Below are 12,402 nucleotides of genomic sequence, written 5' to 3'. Positions count from 1 at the left end.
GGCTTTGCTACTGAGCACTATACAGGCACTGGTTAATAAACTTCTCTCTTCCAGAGGCTTCAGACACCACACATGTTAAATGAGGAGTTTGGATATCAGATCACATACTTGATTCGCTATGTTTTTCTGGGTAGTATGTGTAGTCCCTGGAACAGCGTCTGGCGTGTAGTAGGTGCTCAAAACACACTGACTGACGGAATAAACGAATATATAAATAAAGAACAGACAATGCAAAACACTAAACATTCTCAGCTCCTTCATACCAAGCTTCCCTAGCCCACTTAAATACTGCTATTTGACAATTCACATAAGAGGAAAATACGTCCTCTAAACCACTACATCAGAAATTCTTTCAGTAATTAAAGGAATACAAATTAAAAGAATAATGAAATGCCACTTCTTACATATTAACTTAGCAAAGACAAATGCAAGTTATAAAATTAAATCCTGGTGAAGATATAGAGAAACAAGTAGACTCACACATTGCTAATGACTCTGCCGGAGGCTACATGGCAACTGGTATGAAAAATATTAGAGATATTCAGTATTTTGTGCTGATAATTGCCCTTTCAAAGAGCCTAAAACTGGTTTAGCAAGCCAATAAACATTTGGTAAAGGTCTACCTGCTATGGGGCACGCTCTACAAGGAAATACAGGGAAAAGACCTTGGTTGTCTTATCATCTGGTGGGTTGACAGAGAGAAAGGGGACAGAAATAACACATCCCAGCAGCACCACATGGCAGGTATTGGTGCTTTACTACACTGACCACAGAATTCCTCCACAACCACATTACGTGGAACGCACTATTACCCCCTTTCACACAGCTAAGGAACCAATGCAAGGTTATCACGGCTAACAAGTGGCAGAGCCATGATGTGAACCCAAACCTGCCTCTCCAACCGTCCATGCATTTTCTACGGCATCCCAGAGCATGTGAAAGAAAAATATTCACATAAACGCATACTGCAAGGGACAAGATGGCAATCACTGTCACAGGTAAGTGGAAGTGCCAAAAACAGATAGTTGTCTTTAGGACACAATGTAGAAGGAAGTGAGAGCTATTTGTCCACTGATGTTTACACTGCAATTTTTTAACATATTGAATTGCATTTAATTTGTTTAAGCTGAAAGCTATCCCACTGTCCACATAGGTAATATTTACAGCACGATTTATCATTTATCAATTTCAACAAATCTTTAGTTATGTAGACTATAAAGCCCAGGCCAAAAAAAAAAAAAAAAAGTAAGACTTTTTTGTAATAATATTAAGTGGAAATGCTGTACACATACAAAAAAGTGGACACGTGGACACATGGTTTGTGGGGGTTAAGATTAGGGCTGTGGTCTTATAAGAGGTAAGAGAGAGGTTTTCAGGTGAAAGAGTTTCGGTAGGAGGTATTTTGGTGTTTTTTTTTTTTAATGTAGTTGAGTAAAGGTATTCTTAATGAGTTCTTTTTGTCTTTTGATAACACACTGATTAATGTTTACATGAGTTCAATTTGCTTTTTCCATTACTAAACATATTCTTAAAACTCAAGTTCTCATTTATTACTTTGTTTACATAATCCATTCATTCATACATTCACTCAACAAACACTTACTAAATTCTTGCAGGATCCTTATCAGTAAAACTTGGACAGTAAATAACACAGCACTGTTGTGAGGATTTACCTATAATTCATAGGAAAGCATATAATTCACAGTAAAGCCCTATAAAAATGGCAACTGGTAGAAAGTCATAACTGTATTCCCTTTTGATCAGGATCATGCAGGCCAGTCCAGGCCCTAAAGATCTCCCTGGTGAATGAGTATTAACCTACTGGCACCAAAATGGTCATTCTCTGGATACTCTGCATGAACCACAGCCCACCATTCTTAGTGCCTAATCATCGATCTTCAAATTTTTCTGCCCGTTATCCAATTTAGCTAAGAGGATCCTAAGAAGCCAAATGGTCAGAGGACCCCCGGGTAAGATGGTTACAAGCAGCTACTCCCAGGAAGAAGGAGAGGAAGGGAGGAAAGAGGGGAGGGGCGGAGAGAGGAGGAAGGAAGGGAGGGATGGATAAGAAAAAGAAGTCAGGATTGGCAGACCTCCAAAACATTCTGCGACAAGTCTTCAATCAATACCTGAGTTGTCACTGACATTCCAATCAGCTACTGCTTGAATATCTCCAGTGATTAGGGATTCGATAACTCTAGAAAGAACCAATCCCATCCAGAATTAAGAGATTTCATGGAATTCTTAAAAGATAAGAAGGAACGGAGATCTTCCCCCTGACAAACAGCTATCTCCACAACCAGGCACTCTGTCACCCTTCTACAGACAATGAGCACAGGGTGGGATCACCTGGAGGTCATGCTGGCACCAGGGCTGTGGACTTTGCATGCTTTACCTGCTCAAGGTCTGCGTTCCTCCTGTTTAAATGAAAAGACTGAGGGGCCTCTACTTAACCTGCGAAACATCCACGCACGTCCAAGGCCTCGACCCCAATTCAGCTTCCCTCTGGGCTACTACAGGACACACTGCCATGACTAATACCCTCCCTCCCCATCCAGCACACTGTAGCCAATGATCCTCCTAAAACACAGGGCCCCCTACTTGATACTCCTCTCATAGTGCAGCCTCAACCCCTTAGCAATCAAGACCTTTCTCAATCTCAGCCCCACCCCACCTTTTCACCCTCATTTCTCTGGCCTCTGTACTAGATGGTCCATACCCAACAACTCCAATTTTCCAAGACACTGTGCACCTTCTCACCTCTGTGTCTCTGCCATGTTATTTCCCTTACCTAACTGCCCTATGCTCTTCTTGCCCATCAAATTCCCACTCATCTTTCGAAATCCAATTAAATGACAGTCTCTTCATCTGTCAAGTTTCCCCCAGGTCCCTAGAGTCAGTCACCATCCAGTGAGAACCACCAAATACTTTTTGCATGCATTTTCCATCCCCAAAACCCAGACCAGAATTTCACTCATTCATTCACAAATACATCCGGCACAGTATCCAATGAATGAGTACTGAGTGCACCAGATCTATGGACAAATGTATCTTTTAGGGTCCTGCCTCACCGTCATTACTGGAACCCTAATATTCCCCCAAGTAAAGCTGCAAGGCTGCGGTCAAGAAGAGAGGTTTCCAGCTGGGAAATGGCCAGACATCTGGAAAGCTGACCTACCTTTCACCTCATTCTAAGAAAAGGTGCTACTTACCCTCCAGATCCCTTCAGTTTGCCTTTCCCACGAGTCGGGGCACACACACCCCGCCCTGTTAGTGGCAACTCCCTGCTGCACTTCTTGCAAATGACTCGTTTTCATACCAAACAAGACAAAAGCTCCAGGTGCCAACGAAGTTTTGTTTTCCTTCCTGGGAACTTAAGAACCATCTTCAGTGGAAATTCATTAGGAAGGATAAGTGCAGGTTCCACTGGTGACTTCTTGGCACAGAATTTAGTACCGCACTGGGCTTCCACAGCTGTAGTCAGAGATCATTATCAAGATGGGCCAATGAATGAAAAATAAATGATTCAAAAACCCAGCTCGAGGCTAGACATGGACAGAGTCAATTTTGTTTCTTTAGCTTTAGTAGCCAGAGCAATTTTAGCTGCCCCACTGCATGCCTCCTGTCTTCCAACATCTAACCTAAGACCCAGTCCTTCCAACAAGCTCCCACACACATTCAGTACACTTGCACACCCCATCCGTCATCTACTGTACCACCCTTGTGGCAAAACCTTCTTACATTCTGATGGCATCAACATGTTCCTATCGACCCTGATAGAGCCCACGTGCCTGCAGTCTTGACATCTTCTAAAATCCTCAAACCTTACCTTACAAAAGTAGTTCACTGAACCAACATTTCTTGAGCGTGTAGCATCTCTTCTAACAAAAACAGTGGCTATTTGTTGAGTCACTATGATGGGCCTAGCCTCATGCCCATTTCTTGCCCTACTCCCTCAACTCTCACCTACAAGTAGGGCGACCATACAATCTACCCTCCAAATCAGAACACTTTGGGGAGTGAGGGGGTCACTAGCAGTCCCACGCTAGACACAGACATAAACCAGGGCTGGGCTGGGCGGGCCAGAGAGTTCAGTCCCTCCACCTGTTAGCCAAATACAGTTGCTACAGCCACTTTAACAGACAAGAAAACTGAGGCTAACATTAAGGACAAGAATCCCTTAACATCCACAAAGTGGTGTCCTAACGGTGCCAAAAAACTCACACTACATCGGCCCACAGCCACCTTCTCCTAAGGAGGTGGGTACCTCTATCTCCCAAAGCTCTTCGACATGGCAGTTATCTGCTGGTTAATGGCCTGAGTGATTAAGGAATGCTAACAATGGCTATGGCAGGGAAAGTGCCCATTCTAGGGGTGGAATAAGGCCAAAACACACTTCCTGAAGGTCAGTGAAAGAACCCCACCCTGTCCTGATCCTCTTGCTGACCTACACCATGAACAGTTCCCACGCAAGCTTCTGAGGGAGGACGAGCACCTGCTCTTCCATACCAGCTTTCCATTTTAGCCACAGTGGGCTCTGAAGTGAGGCCATGACACACGCAATTCCTGCAAAGGAAGCAAACCTTGCAGGGGCCCAGAAGTGCAAACAGCACACAAACCCCATGAGAATGTGGGATGGTTGCAATAGAAGAAGGGAAGTCACACAGCCTGGAAGAGCCATGGTTGCCTGCAGTGCTCAGCCCACTTTGCAGGGTGCACTACTCTCAATAGTGATGCCCTCACCAATAAGAAGTCTAAAAATGACTAAGTCAAGTAAATCACGCCTGGGACCATCCCAGGAAGCACTACAGCCACCATTTGAATTTGGAGCAGCTGCCTGGGTCTAAATCCCACCATCCTCACCGGTAGGGTAAGGTATCATTGCTGTGTGCCAGACCCCGTGCTGAGCACCAGAAACTGCCACATGTGCACACTGCACTATGGTTTATAAAGCACTGTTACAGAAATCCCTCTGGTTCTCACAAGTGCATTGAGATAGAAGATCTCTATTTGAAGGTAACCGAAGCTCAGAGATGTTCCAAGACAAGACTGACCCTGCTGATCCATCTCTTGGATTCCAATTGGGAGCTAAGTAATAAAAATGATTGTAAAATGCATCTGCCACATAAAAAGTGCTATGAAGGCAACGCAATGCTAATGGGTTCTGTGGGATAGGTTATGATGGGGTAGGTTTAACAGGGAAAGGAAAAGCAAGAGCATCTACCCTGTAATGCATCTAATACTGGCAGCCTCAAAACCTTTATGCAAGCAAAAAATAGGTAAAAAAATGAAAGGGGACTGGGAGGGGTGTGGCTGGGGGCTGTCACACACATGGAGTCAGAACCCCGGTTCCCAAAAAAAAGAAAAGAAAAGAAAAGAAGGGCATACACAGCAGTAAAAGAAATCAATCCTCAACCACACACCCACTCAAAGTGAACCATCTTGATCACCTTGTTTCAAGGTGCAAAGCACAAGGTTCAAGCCCAGTTACAATGATCTCCAAGTTATGCCCCCTCCCAAATTCTCCAAAGCAAAGACCTGGGGGTGGGGGTGGAGTTAGGGCAGAGACCAATGTGTCAGGCCAGGCTCAGCAGACACAGAATCAAAAACACCTTTGAAATAAAATTCAAAAAAAAAAAAAAAGCACCGTTGAAAGAGATCTGGCCTGGGAGTACGGGCTGTGGCCCAACTCCAGCTCAGCTGACAAGGATGTGACACAGCAGTATGCCCGTTTCCCAGGGCCTCAGTTTCCTCACCTGTACAATGAGGGATCCGGTTGCTCTAGCCACGAAGGCCCAGCCCACGCTTCTAAGGCAGGAACTGGCTGCTGGCTCTCAGCTGCTGCTTCTACTGCCTATAAGCTTTTCTCACATAGAAGTTTTTTCCAGCCAAGGCTGATAAGCTGGCAAATATTTAGAAGGACAAGAGTAGGAACTAAGCTGCTTGATAGGATTCTAACAGCAAACAGCTCCTGGAATCCGTTGCTCCCTCTTTTCTTTGCCGGGCTGGTACAGACCTACTATCACCCACCCTGGAACTTATCAGCAGCCTCCTAAAGGGGCTACCTGCCTCTGGGCTTGACCTGCTACCGCTCTGCCACTAGAGCTCTCTGAAACACAGATCCACCAAAGCTCTTCTTGGCTCAAAAAGTAATAAAAGCCCTCTTGCCCCCCTTCAACTGCCATCATCCTTTCACACCTAACCTTCCCAAGCCAGCCCCACCTTCCACCATGAGCTCCAAACACACACTTCTATTCACCAAACACTTTAAGCCCTCGGGACTATACCTAGATCTCCCTCTATCTGGAAAACTCTTCCACCTCTGTCCGCCATATGAACTCCTACTCACTCGTCAAAACCCAACCCAATGTCTTCTCCATGAGCATTCTCCTGCTCTTTCAGGTGGTGGGTCATTCCTTTCTCAGTGCTCCTTCATTCATCGTTCTGGTAGGGCCTTACCATGCTCTACTTTAGTCTCTCTCCTATACTGGAATAAAGAGCCGTAGAGACAGAGCCTGGGTTGTCTTTGTCAGCCAGAATCCAGTATTTGTGCCTGGCACACGTGAATCCCCCAAGCTTCACTGAATACAAGATACTGAGGTATATGTGAGCACACATATATGTGAGGACAAGGGGGCAAGGAGCCCAGGAATGGCTTCATGGCACAAAGTGGGTTTGGGCCTTGAATTTAAAGGGTCACAGGTTTACAACAGGCAGAGACTCCGGGCAGCCTGCAACCAGGCAAACAGAACAGCACAGGCACGGATGGAGGAAACAAAGGAAGGTTCAAGGTCAATACAACCACCTGGCTATGGAAGGAAAACTGAAAGGGCAGCTGTAAATGCACTCACCCTTAGAATGGCGCATTGAGAGACTCCCCTCTACACTCCCAGGCTCTAGTCTTCACCCTGACAGCAGGACTGCCCAATGCCACTGTGGCAGCTACGGCCTAAGTGGTCTTGCACCCAGTCCTATGACTCCACAGGCCCAAGCTTCTGGGTGAGCCAAAGTCTCTCTCTCCCATCACTACTATCTTGTAGTTGCAGTGAACTACATCGATCTCTTTCTTCATCTAACCAATAATTCCAAAGCACCTACCATGTGACAGGCACTCTTCTGGGCCTGGGTATATGACCATTAACAAAGTAGGCATTCTTGAAATCCTCGGGGAGCTTATTTTAAAGTGGAACAAACATATAAAGTCAATTGGTGACTGGTGCCTACATTGTGTCCGTAAATGCCGTTCATTCATTTAACAGCCAGTACTGAACATCTTCAGAGCACCAGAGACCAGAGGGGTTCAAAGATGAGATAGCCAAGGTCCTGTTTACTTTACTGAGTACCATTTCTAGCATCTGTCTCCTCACCTGAAAATGCCTTTATCTCTGAGTCACAGAAATGCAAACGACCCATCTGAGGCAGGTAGATGACAGGAAGAACTGGAATTGATGCCTCAGAGTCCTGAGCCAGAAGGCCATCTTGCAGGAAGGAGTGTGTGTGACCCAAGGAAGGGTAGGAAGGATCCAACAGGGGCTATTCAGCTCAAGTGCAGAGGACATCCAGCACTGTGGACATCCAGAAGAGCCACAGGTCAAGGGCAATGTCAGGGATCAAGATCCTCCCTCACTTCCCTACTTTGTAATTTTATTGCCCCAACTGCCTCTCTATAGGGATACATCAAATCCTTATATGACAGAGGGCCAAGGAGGGAAGGATGTGGGGAGAGGTGCAGATGATGTGCTAGAGAGGCTCTGTTCTGTGCGGCTGGGTTTGGGGAGAGAAGACACCGAAAGGGTAGAGGGGATGGTAGTGTCTTAAGAGAGAAGAGCTGGGCAGCAAGCACCATGGGGAAATGAGAAGCCTGTTCATGCACTTAAACCCCTGACTGTGCACTTAAACTCCACTTAAACCACAGGGCCCAGTGCATGTGCACTCAATTGTATTCCAAGGAAGAACCCTGGAAAACACCACAGATTTGCACTTGCCATTCTATGGACACAGAGAATGGTGAAGAAGCTATAGATCAGGTAAAGGCTTGCAACTTAGCCTTGCCACTAGCAGCTGTGTGACCTAACTTAACCAAAAGCTCATTTTCTCATCTGCAAAATAAGACCGATAATCATAAAGTCTCCTTTAATCAATCAGTATAAGAATTACACACGCACATGGGAAGCACTCAGGATATCATCAAAATAATCATTACATTATTATTACTATTATTATTAAGAAAGAATGATTAAAAAAAAATTAACGCTTTCCAGCTTCAATTCTGTGGCTTACCTGCTGCCAAGCATGAATCCCATTAAGCCTCCTGCCACCAGCCCACCCTATTCACAGAAAGTGAGGAGAGGTGAAGTCCTCCTCACTAAGGCAGCCTTCTGTCTCAGTTCTGTGACCCGCAAAGGAATGCACACCCCAGCCACTCGCACCGCGCATCCAGGAAGCGTGGACCAGACTCCCATAACACGCTTCCATTCCCTTCTCCCTTGCCTCACCTCTCCCTCACACACAACTTCCAGCCCACAGACTTCCACGCAGAGAGCAGCTTCAGCACAGCCTTACCTCCTCCTTCCTCACCTGGGATTCCTCCAGCAAGGCACAACCTTCCAACACCACATTCCAGAAGTCCCCGCCGGCGCACACCCACCTACCCACCCACCAATGCACACACTCGGCTAGGACTCCTCATTACTGACCAGGGTCAAAGTCTCAGGTTCGCTCAAACAGTCACTAAATGTGCTTCCTGCATTACCACCCAAATCCCTAATCCCAGGGATGCTTCCAGAACCCCCACCCCGGCTTGTTCTCAAGTCAATCTCTAGAGAAGCATGTAATGACCCTGTAGCCTACAAGATAAATTTAAATCTACTTAGCAAATTAAATTTAAATTTAAACTTCCATTTCCCACAGCCCTCTTCGTGCTGCTCATTCAAAACAAGGCCTCGTGCATGAGCCTTCCCTATGACCACATATGCCCAACACATCTGTGTCCTACCTGGGCTTCTTCCACGCGGGCGAGTCCTACTTAGCCCTAAAGATTGTCTCCAGACACCACTCCCTCTGTGTTTTTTTTCCCTGAAGTCGACCCTCCTCAGTGCCGAGCAGCTAAAACAAACCTTTATGACAGCACGTGCAAAAGCGTGCGTGCACACACATACACACACTTGTGCTCCTCACGGGCAGGCCAACCAGTTCCAGAACTTGGGAACCTCATGCACTCACTGCTCTTCTCCTTTCTGTGTAAAAATTAGCTGTGTGCTCCATCCCCTGCTTTTACATGTCACCAGGCATCTTCTGTCTTGACCAAAAAAGCCCATCCTCAGCCCAGCATCTTAAGCCATAGTTCTGAAATCAAATCCAATCGGACTCTTCCCTGTTCCCAACTAATTGGGGCCAGGTTCACAGTAAAATAAAGTCACATATTAACACCAAGAGTCAAAGTTCTGGGCTGTAATTTTGAGCACAACTCTAATTAGCCGTGTGACCTTGGGCAAAGGTTCGCATGCAGATGAGAGTGTCACCAGACACAATTCTCAGGGGATTTTTTTGATATCGAAATGGAATATCTGATGGGAAACTGTTTAATAACGTGCAGAGCCTTGCACATTCACAAAGGGTATAATGAACAAATTTTATCAAATCTAACCATCAACTGTTAAGATGTACCATTATCAACTTAGAATGAAAAACTGCTCAGCTATGACACATCTGTGATTATAAAAGAACCCAATTTCAGTCATATTAAAATGTGAAGTGTGTTTTAGAATTGATGAAATAAAATTTATTTGTCTCAGTAAAATACAGAAACCTGCTACAAATTTCTCATATTTGCCAATGGCCCATAATAAGTACTCAGTAATATATGCCAAGGAAATGAATGAACACCCACTGAGAATTCTCTTAGGCCAAATTATTGCCTCTCGCTGGAACTGGGCAGCAGGAAGCTTCCCAATGCCAGTTCCTCCCCCTCTCAATCATGTCCCAGCGTGATCAAAACCCTCAAAAGAGGACTTCAAGTCACATCCAAACTCCCTTCATAATGAGGCCTCCTCGCCACCAACCACTGCCTGGGACTGTCTACCTTCCCGGAACAGTGACTTCCCCCCCAGAATATGTCACCACAAAGAGGGTCCTACTCAGTCCCAGCCACGGTAACCAGCTCAGCAACTCAGTCTCTCCTCCCTCCGATCATCCCCAAAGCCAACTCTAGGCCCACCCACGTTAGAAAGAGCAGGAGCCTGGGTGAATGCCTGACCCAAAGGGGTGCCCTCAACCATGTAGGACAGCTCACCCCAACTACTCATCTCCCATCTAGAACCTACATTCTAGACTATAAAAGCCTGGGTGTTTTGGATGGGGGACTGCCTTGGAAAGATTAAAGGCAAGAAACGCGCTCTTCCTTTTAACTGACCCCTTTTAACCTGGAAGGAAGGCAGGCTGGTTGTGGGGTGGAGAGAACCCTGTTTTGAGTTATGCCCTTCCCCCTACCATCCACCTCCAGAACTAGCACCCACCTCCTCTGGGCCATTATGTTTGTTTTCCTACCTGTAAAGGTGAGGTAGGGTGAGGAACTGGGGGGAGGACAGTTAGCCGCCTTCCCTCCTTCTACTTAGAGACCTTCTTAAAATGCACAAGTGCTGGGAAAGGTAAGCCACCATTAAGTCACTAACACCTTGGTGAGAATGAGTTTCATTAGCAGGCAAGCAACTTTGAAAAGGACTGGAAACAAAGTTAAGGGAGTCCGGTACTAGGAAAGTAGCTCAGCGATGACCCTAAATGTTTGCATTTTGTAGTTCGGGGCAGGAAGGCAGTGGATCCCCGGGGAAGGGAAAGGGAAGCCAGAGGCCTTTCGGTTCCCGGGGCAGTCCAAGTCCCAAAGGCGTCGCTCTGTCCAGTCCTCAGGCACCATTCCGCTCCTCATCTCGTCTCATGTGCCCCCTGCATCCAACCCCAGTACCCCCGACGCGGTCCCATTTGCAGTTTCATCTCCACTCTCCACCTTCTATGCAGTATTCTCCGGTCCTCTAGTCCCCCACCCCCCCCACCCCCCGCGCAAATGGCCTTCCCGTCGCTGGCTGCCTCCAGAAGTCCCCCTCCCCTGTCCTTCCAGGCCCTGATCCGGCGCGGCCCCCCCAAAGGGGCCAAAGATCTGAAGACCGCGCCCACGCCTCTCCCCCGGCACGTCGGCTCTGGCGCCGGGGCGACTGCGCGCTCCCTGAGGGCAGGGCCTGCGCCCCAGCAGCCTCCCCGCCGCGCGCGCCCGGGACACGGGGGGGGGGGGGGGCCGGGAGCGGCTGGGAGTCGGACGACCAGGGGCCGGGACCGTCCGTGTCCATCAGGCTCGGCCGCTGGGGAGCCCCGGCGGGGAGGCCCTGCGCCTCTCTGGGCCTCGACTGAGCCGCCTGTGAAATGGGGGCACTCGAGGGACCGTGCTCCCAGGCCCGTTCCACTGTGACAACTGAGATTCCGCGAAAGCTCGGGGCGGCTGGGTGTGGCCCCGCCCCCTGGGCGCCCGGAAAGGCCCGGGCAGGGGGCGCTCGGGGGAGGGCGCCAACCCCGCCCAGCGCCGGGTCGCCGCTCCCCGAGAGCTCGGGGTCCCCCTCCCCCATGCGTGCGCCCCGTGATTGCGCGGCGGCCGGCGCTTCCGCCCCGCGGGCCCTGCGGCCCCGGCTCGGCGCCCCGCGCCCCGCGCCCCGCGCTCCCGCGGCCCCGGAGGCGCTCGCGCCCGCGCAGGGCCGGGGGTTCCCGAGGCGCCCGGAGCGCGGGGGGGGGGGGGAGGAGGATTTGCAACAATACCTCGGGGAGGAGGCGGCCGGGACGGCGGCGGCGGCGGCGGCGGCGGCGGCTGGAGGCGGAGGCACGGGCGGAGGAGGAGGCGCCGGGCACTCCCCCTCCCATTGTCCGCGCCCGCCCGGCCGCCCGGCCCCGCGCCCCGCGCCCCGCGCCCCGCGCCCCGGCCGCGCAGCCCGCCCTTACCTTGCAGCGCGCGGCTCGCCCCTTCCCGCCGGCGCTGCTTATCCCGGGAAGGCTCGCGCGGGGCCCGGGAGCGGACCCACAGACAAAAAGTGAAACTTCGGCAGGGCTGGAGCGGCTGCTGGTTGGTGCCTCTCCCCCTCCTCCCTCCCGCCGTCCCCACCCCCTCCCCCGGGCTCCCGTGCGGTGCCCTGAGAGCTGGAGGCTGACGTCAGGGGCCTGAATTCCTGACTTTGCCTGCACGCATTTGCCCATGTAAGGTATGGGAGCGCGAGTGGCCGCGGGGGAGGGGGAGGGGGAGCGGGCCGGGCCGGGCGGGCCGGGCCGGGCGGTGGGCGCGCGAGGGCTGCCGCCTCCGGGGGGGGAGGAGGGGACGCGGGACGCGGGATGCGGGCCGCCTGCGGGCGAGGAGGGGAACGCGGGCGCGGA

At 49.8% G+C, this 12,402-nt stretch overlaps 1 protein-coding gene across 5 annotated transcripts in view; it reads right to left on the bottom strand.

The window, feature by feature from the left end:
- LOC112645817 (LIM domain containing preferred translocation partner in lipoma) overlaps positions 1-12,140 on the bottom strand; it is a 670,895-nt gene extending 658,755 nt beyond the window's left edge. For 2 of the 5 annotated variants that reach the window (XM_035710426.2, XM_049105701.1), the window contains exon 1: positions 11,977-12,140. The gene's annotated coding sequence lies outside the window, so the exon portion shown is untranslated. Of the gene's footprint in view, positions 1-11,796; positions 11,855-11,976 lie in introns of those variants that run through there. The other 3 variants (XM_049105699.1, XM_049105703.1, XM_049105702.1) reach the window with 2 other exon arrangements.
- Positions 12,141-12,402: the final 262 nt, after the last annotated feature.

The sequence above is a fragment of the Canis lupus genome, chromosome 34 (genome assembly GCF_003254725.2).
Source record: "Canis lupus dingo isolate Sandy chromosome 34, ASM325472v2, whole genome shotgun sequence".
Lineage (NCBI taxonomy): Eukaryota > Metazoa > Chordata > Mammalia > Carnivora > Canidae > Canis > Canis lupus.
Note: the sequence above shows the minus strand (reverse complement) of the source record. Positions and strands in the feature narration are given on the sequence as shown.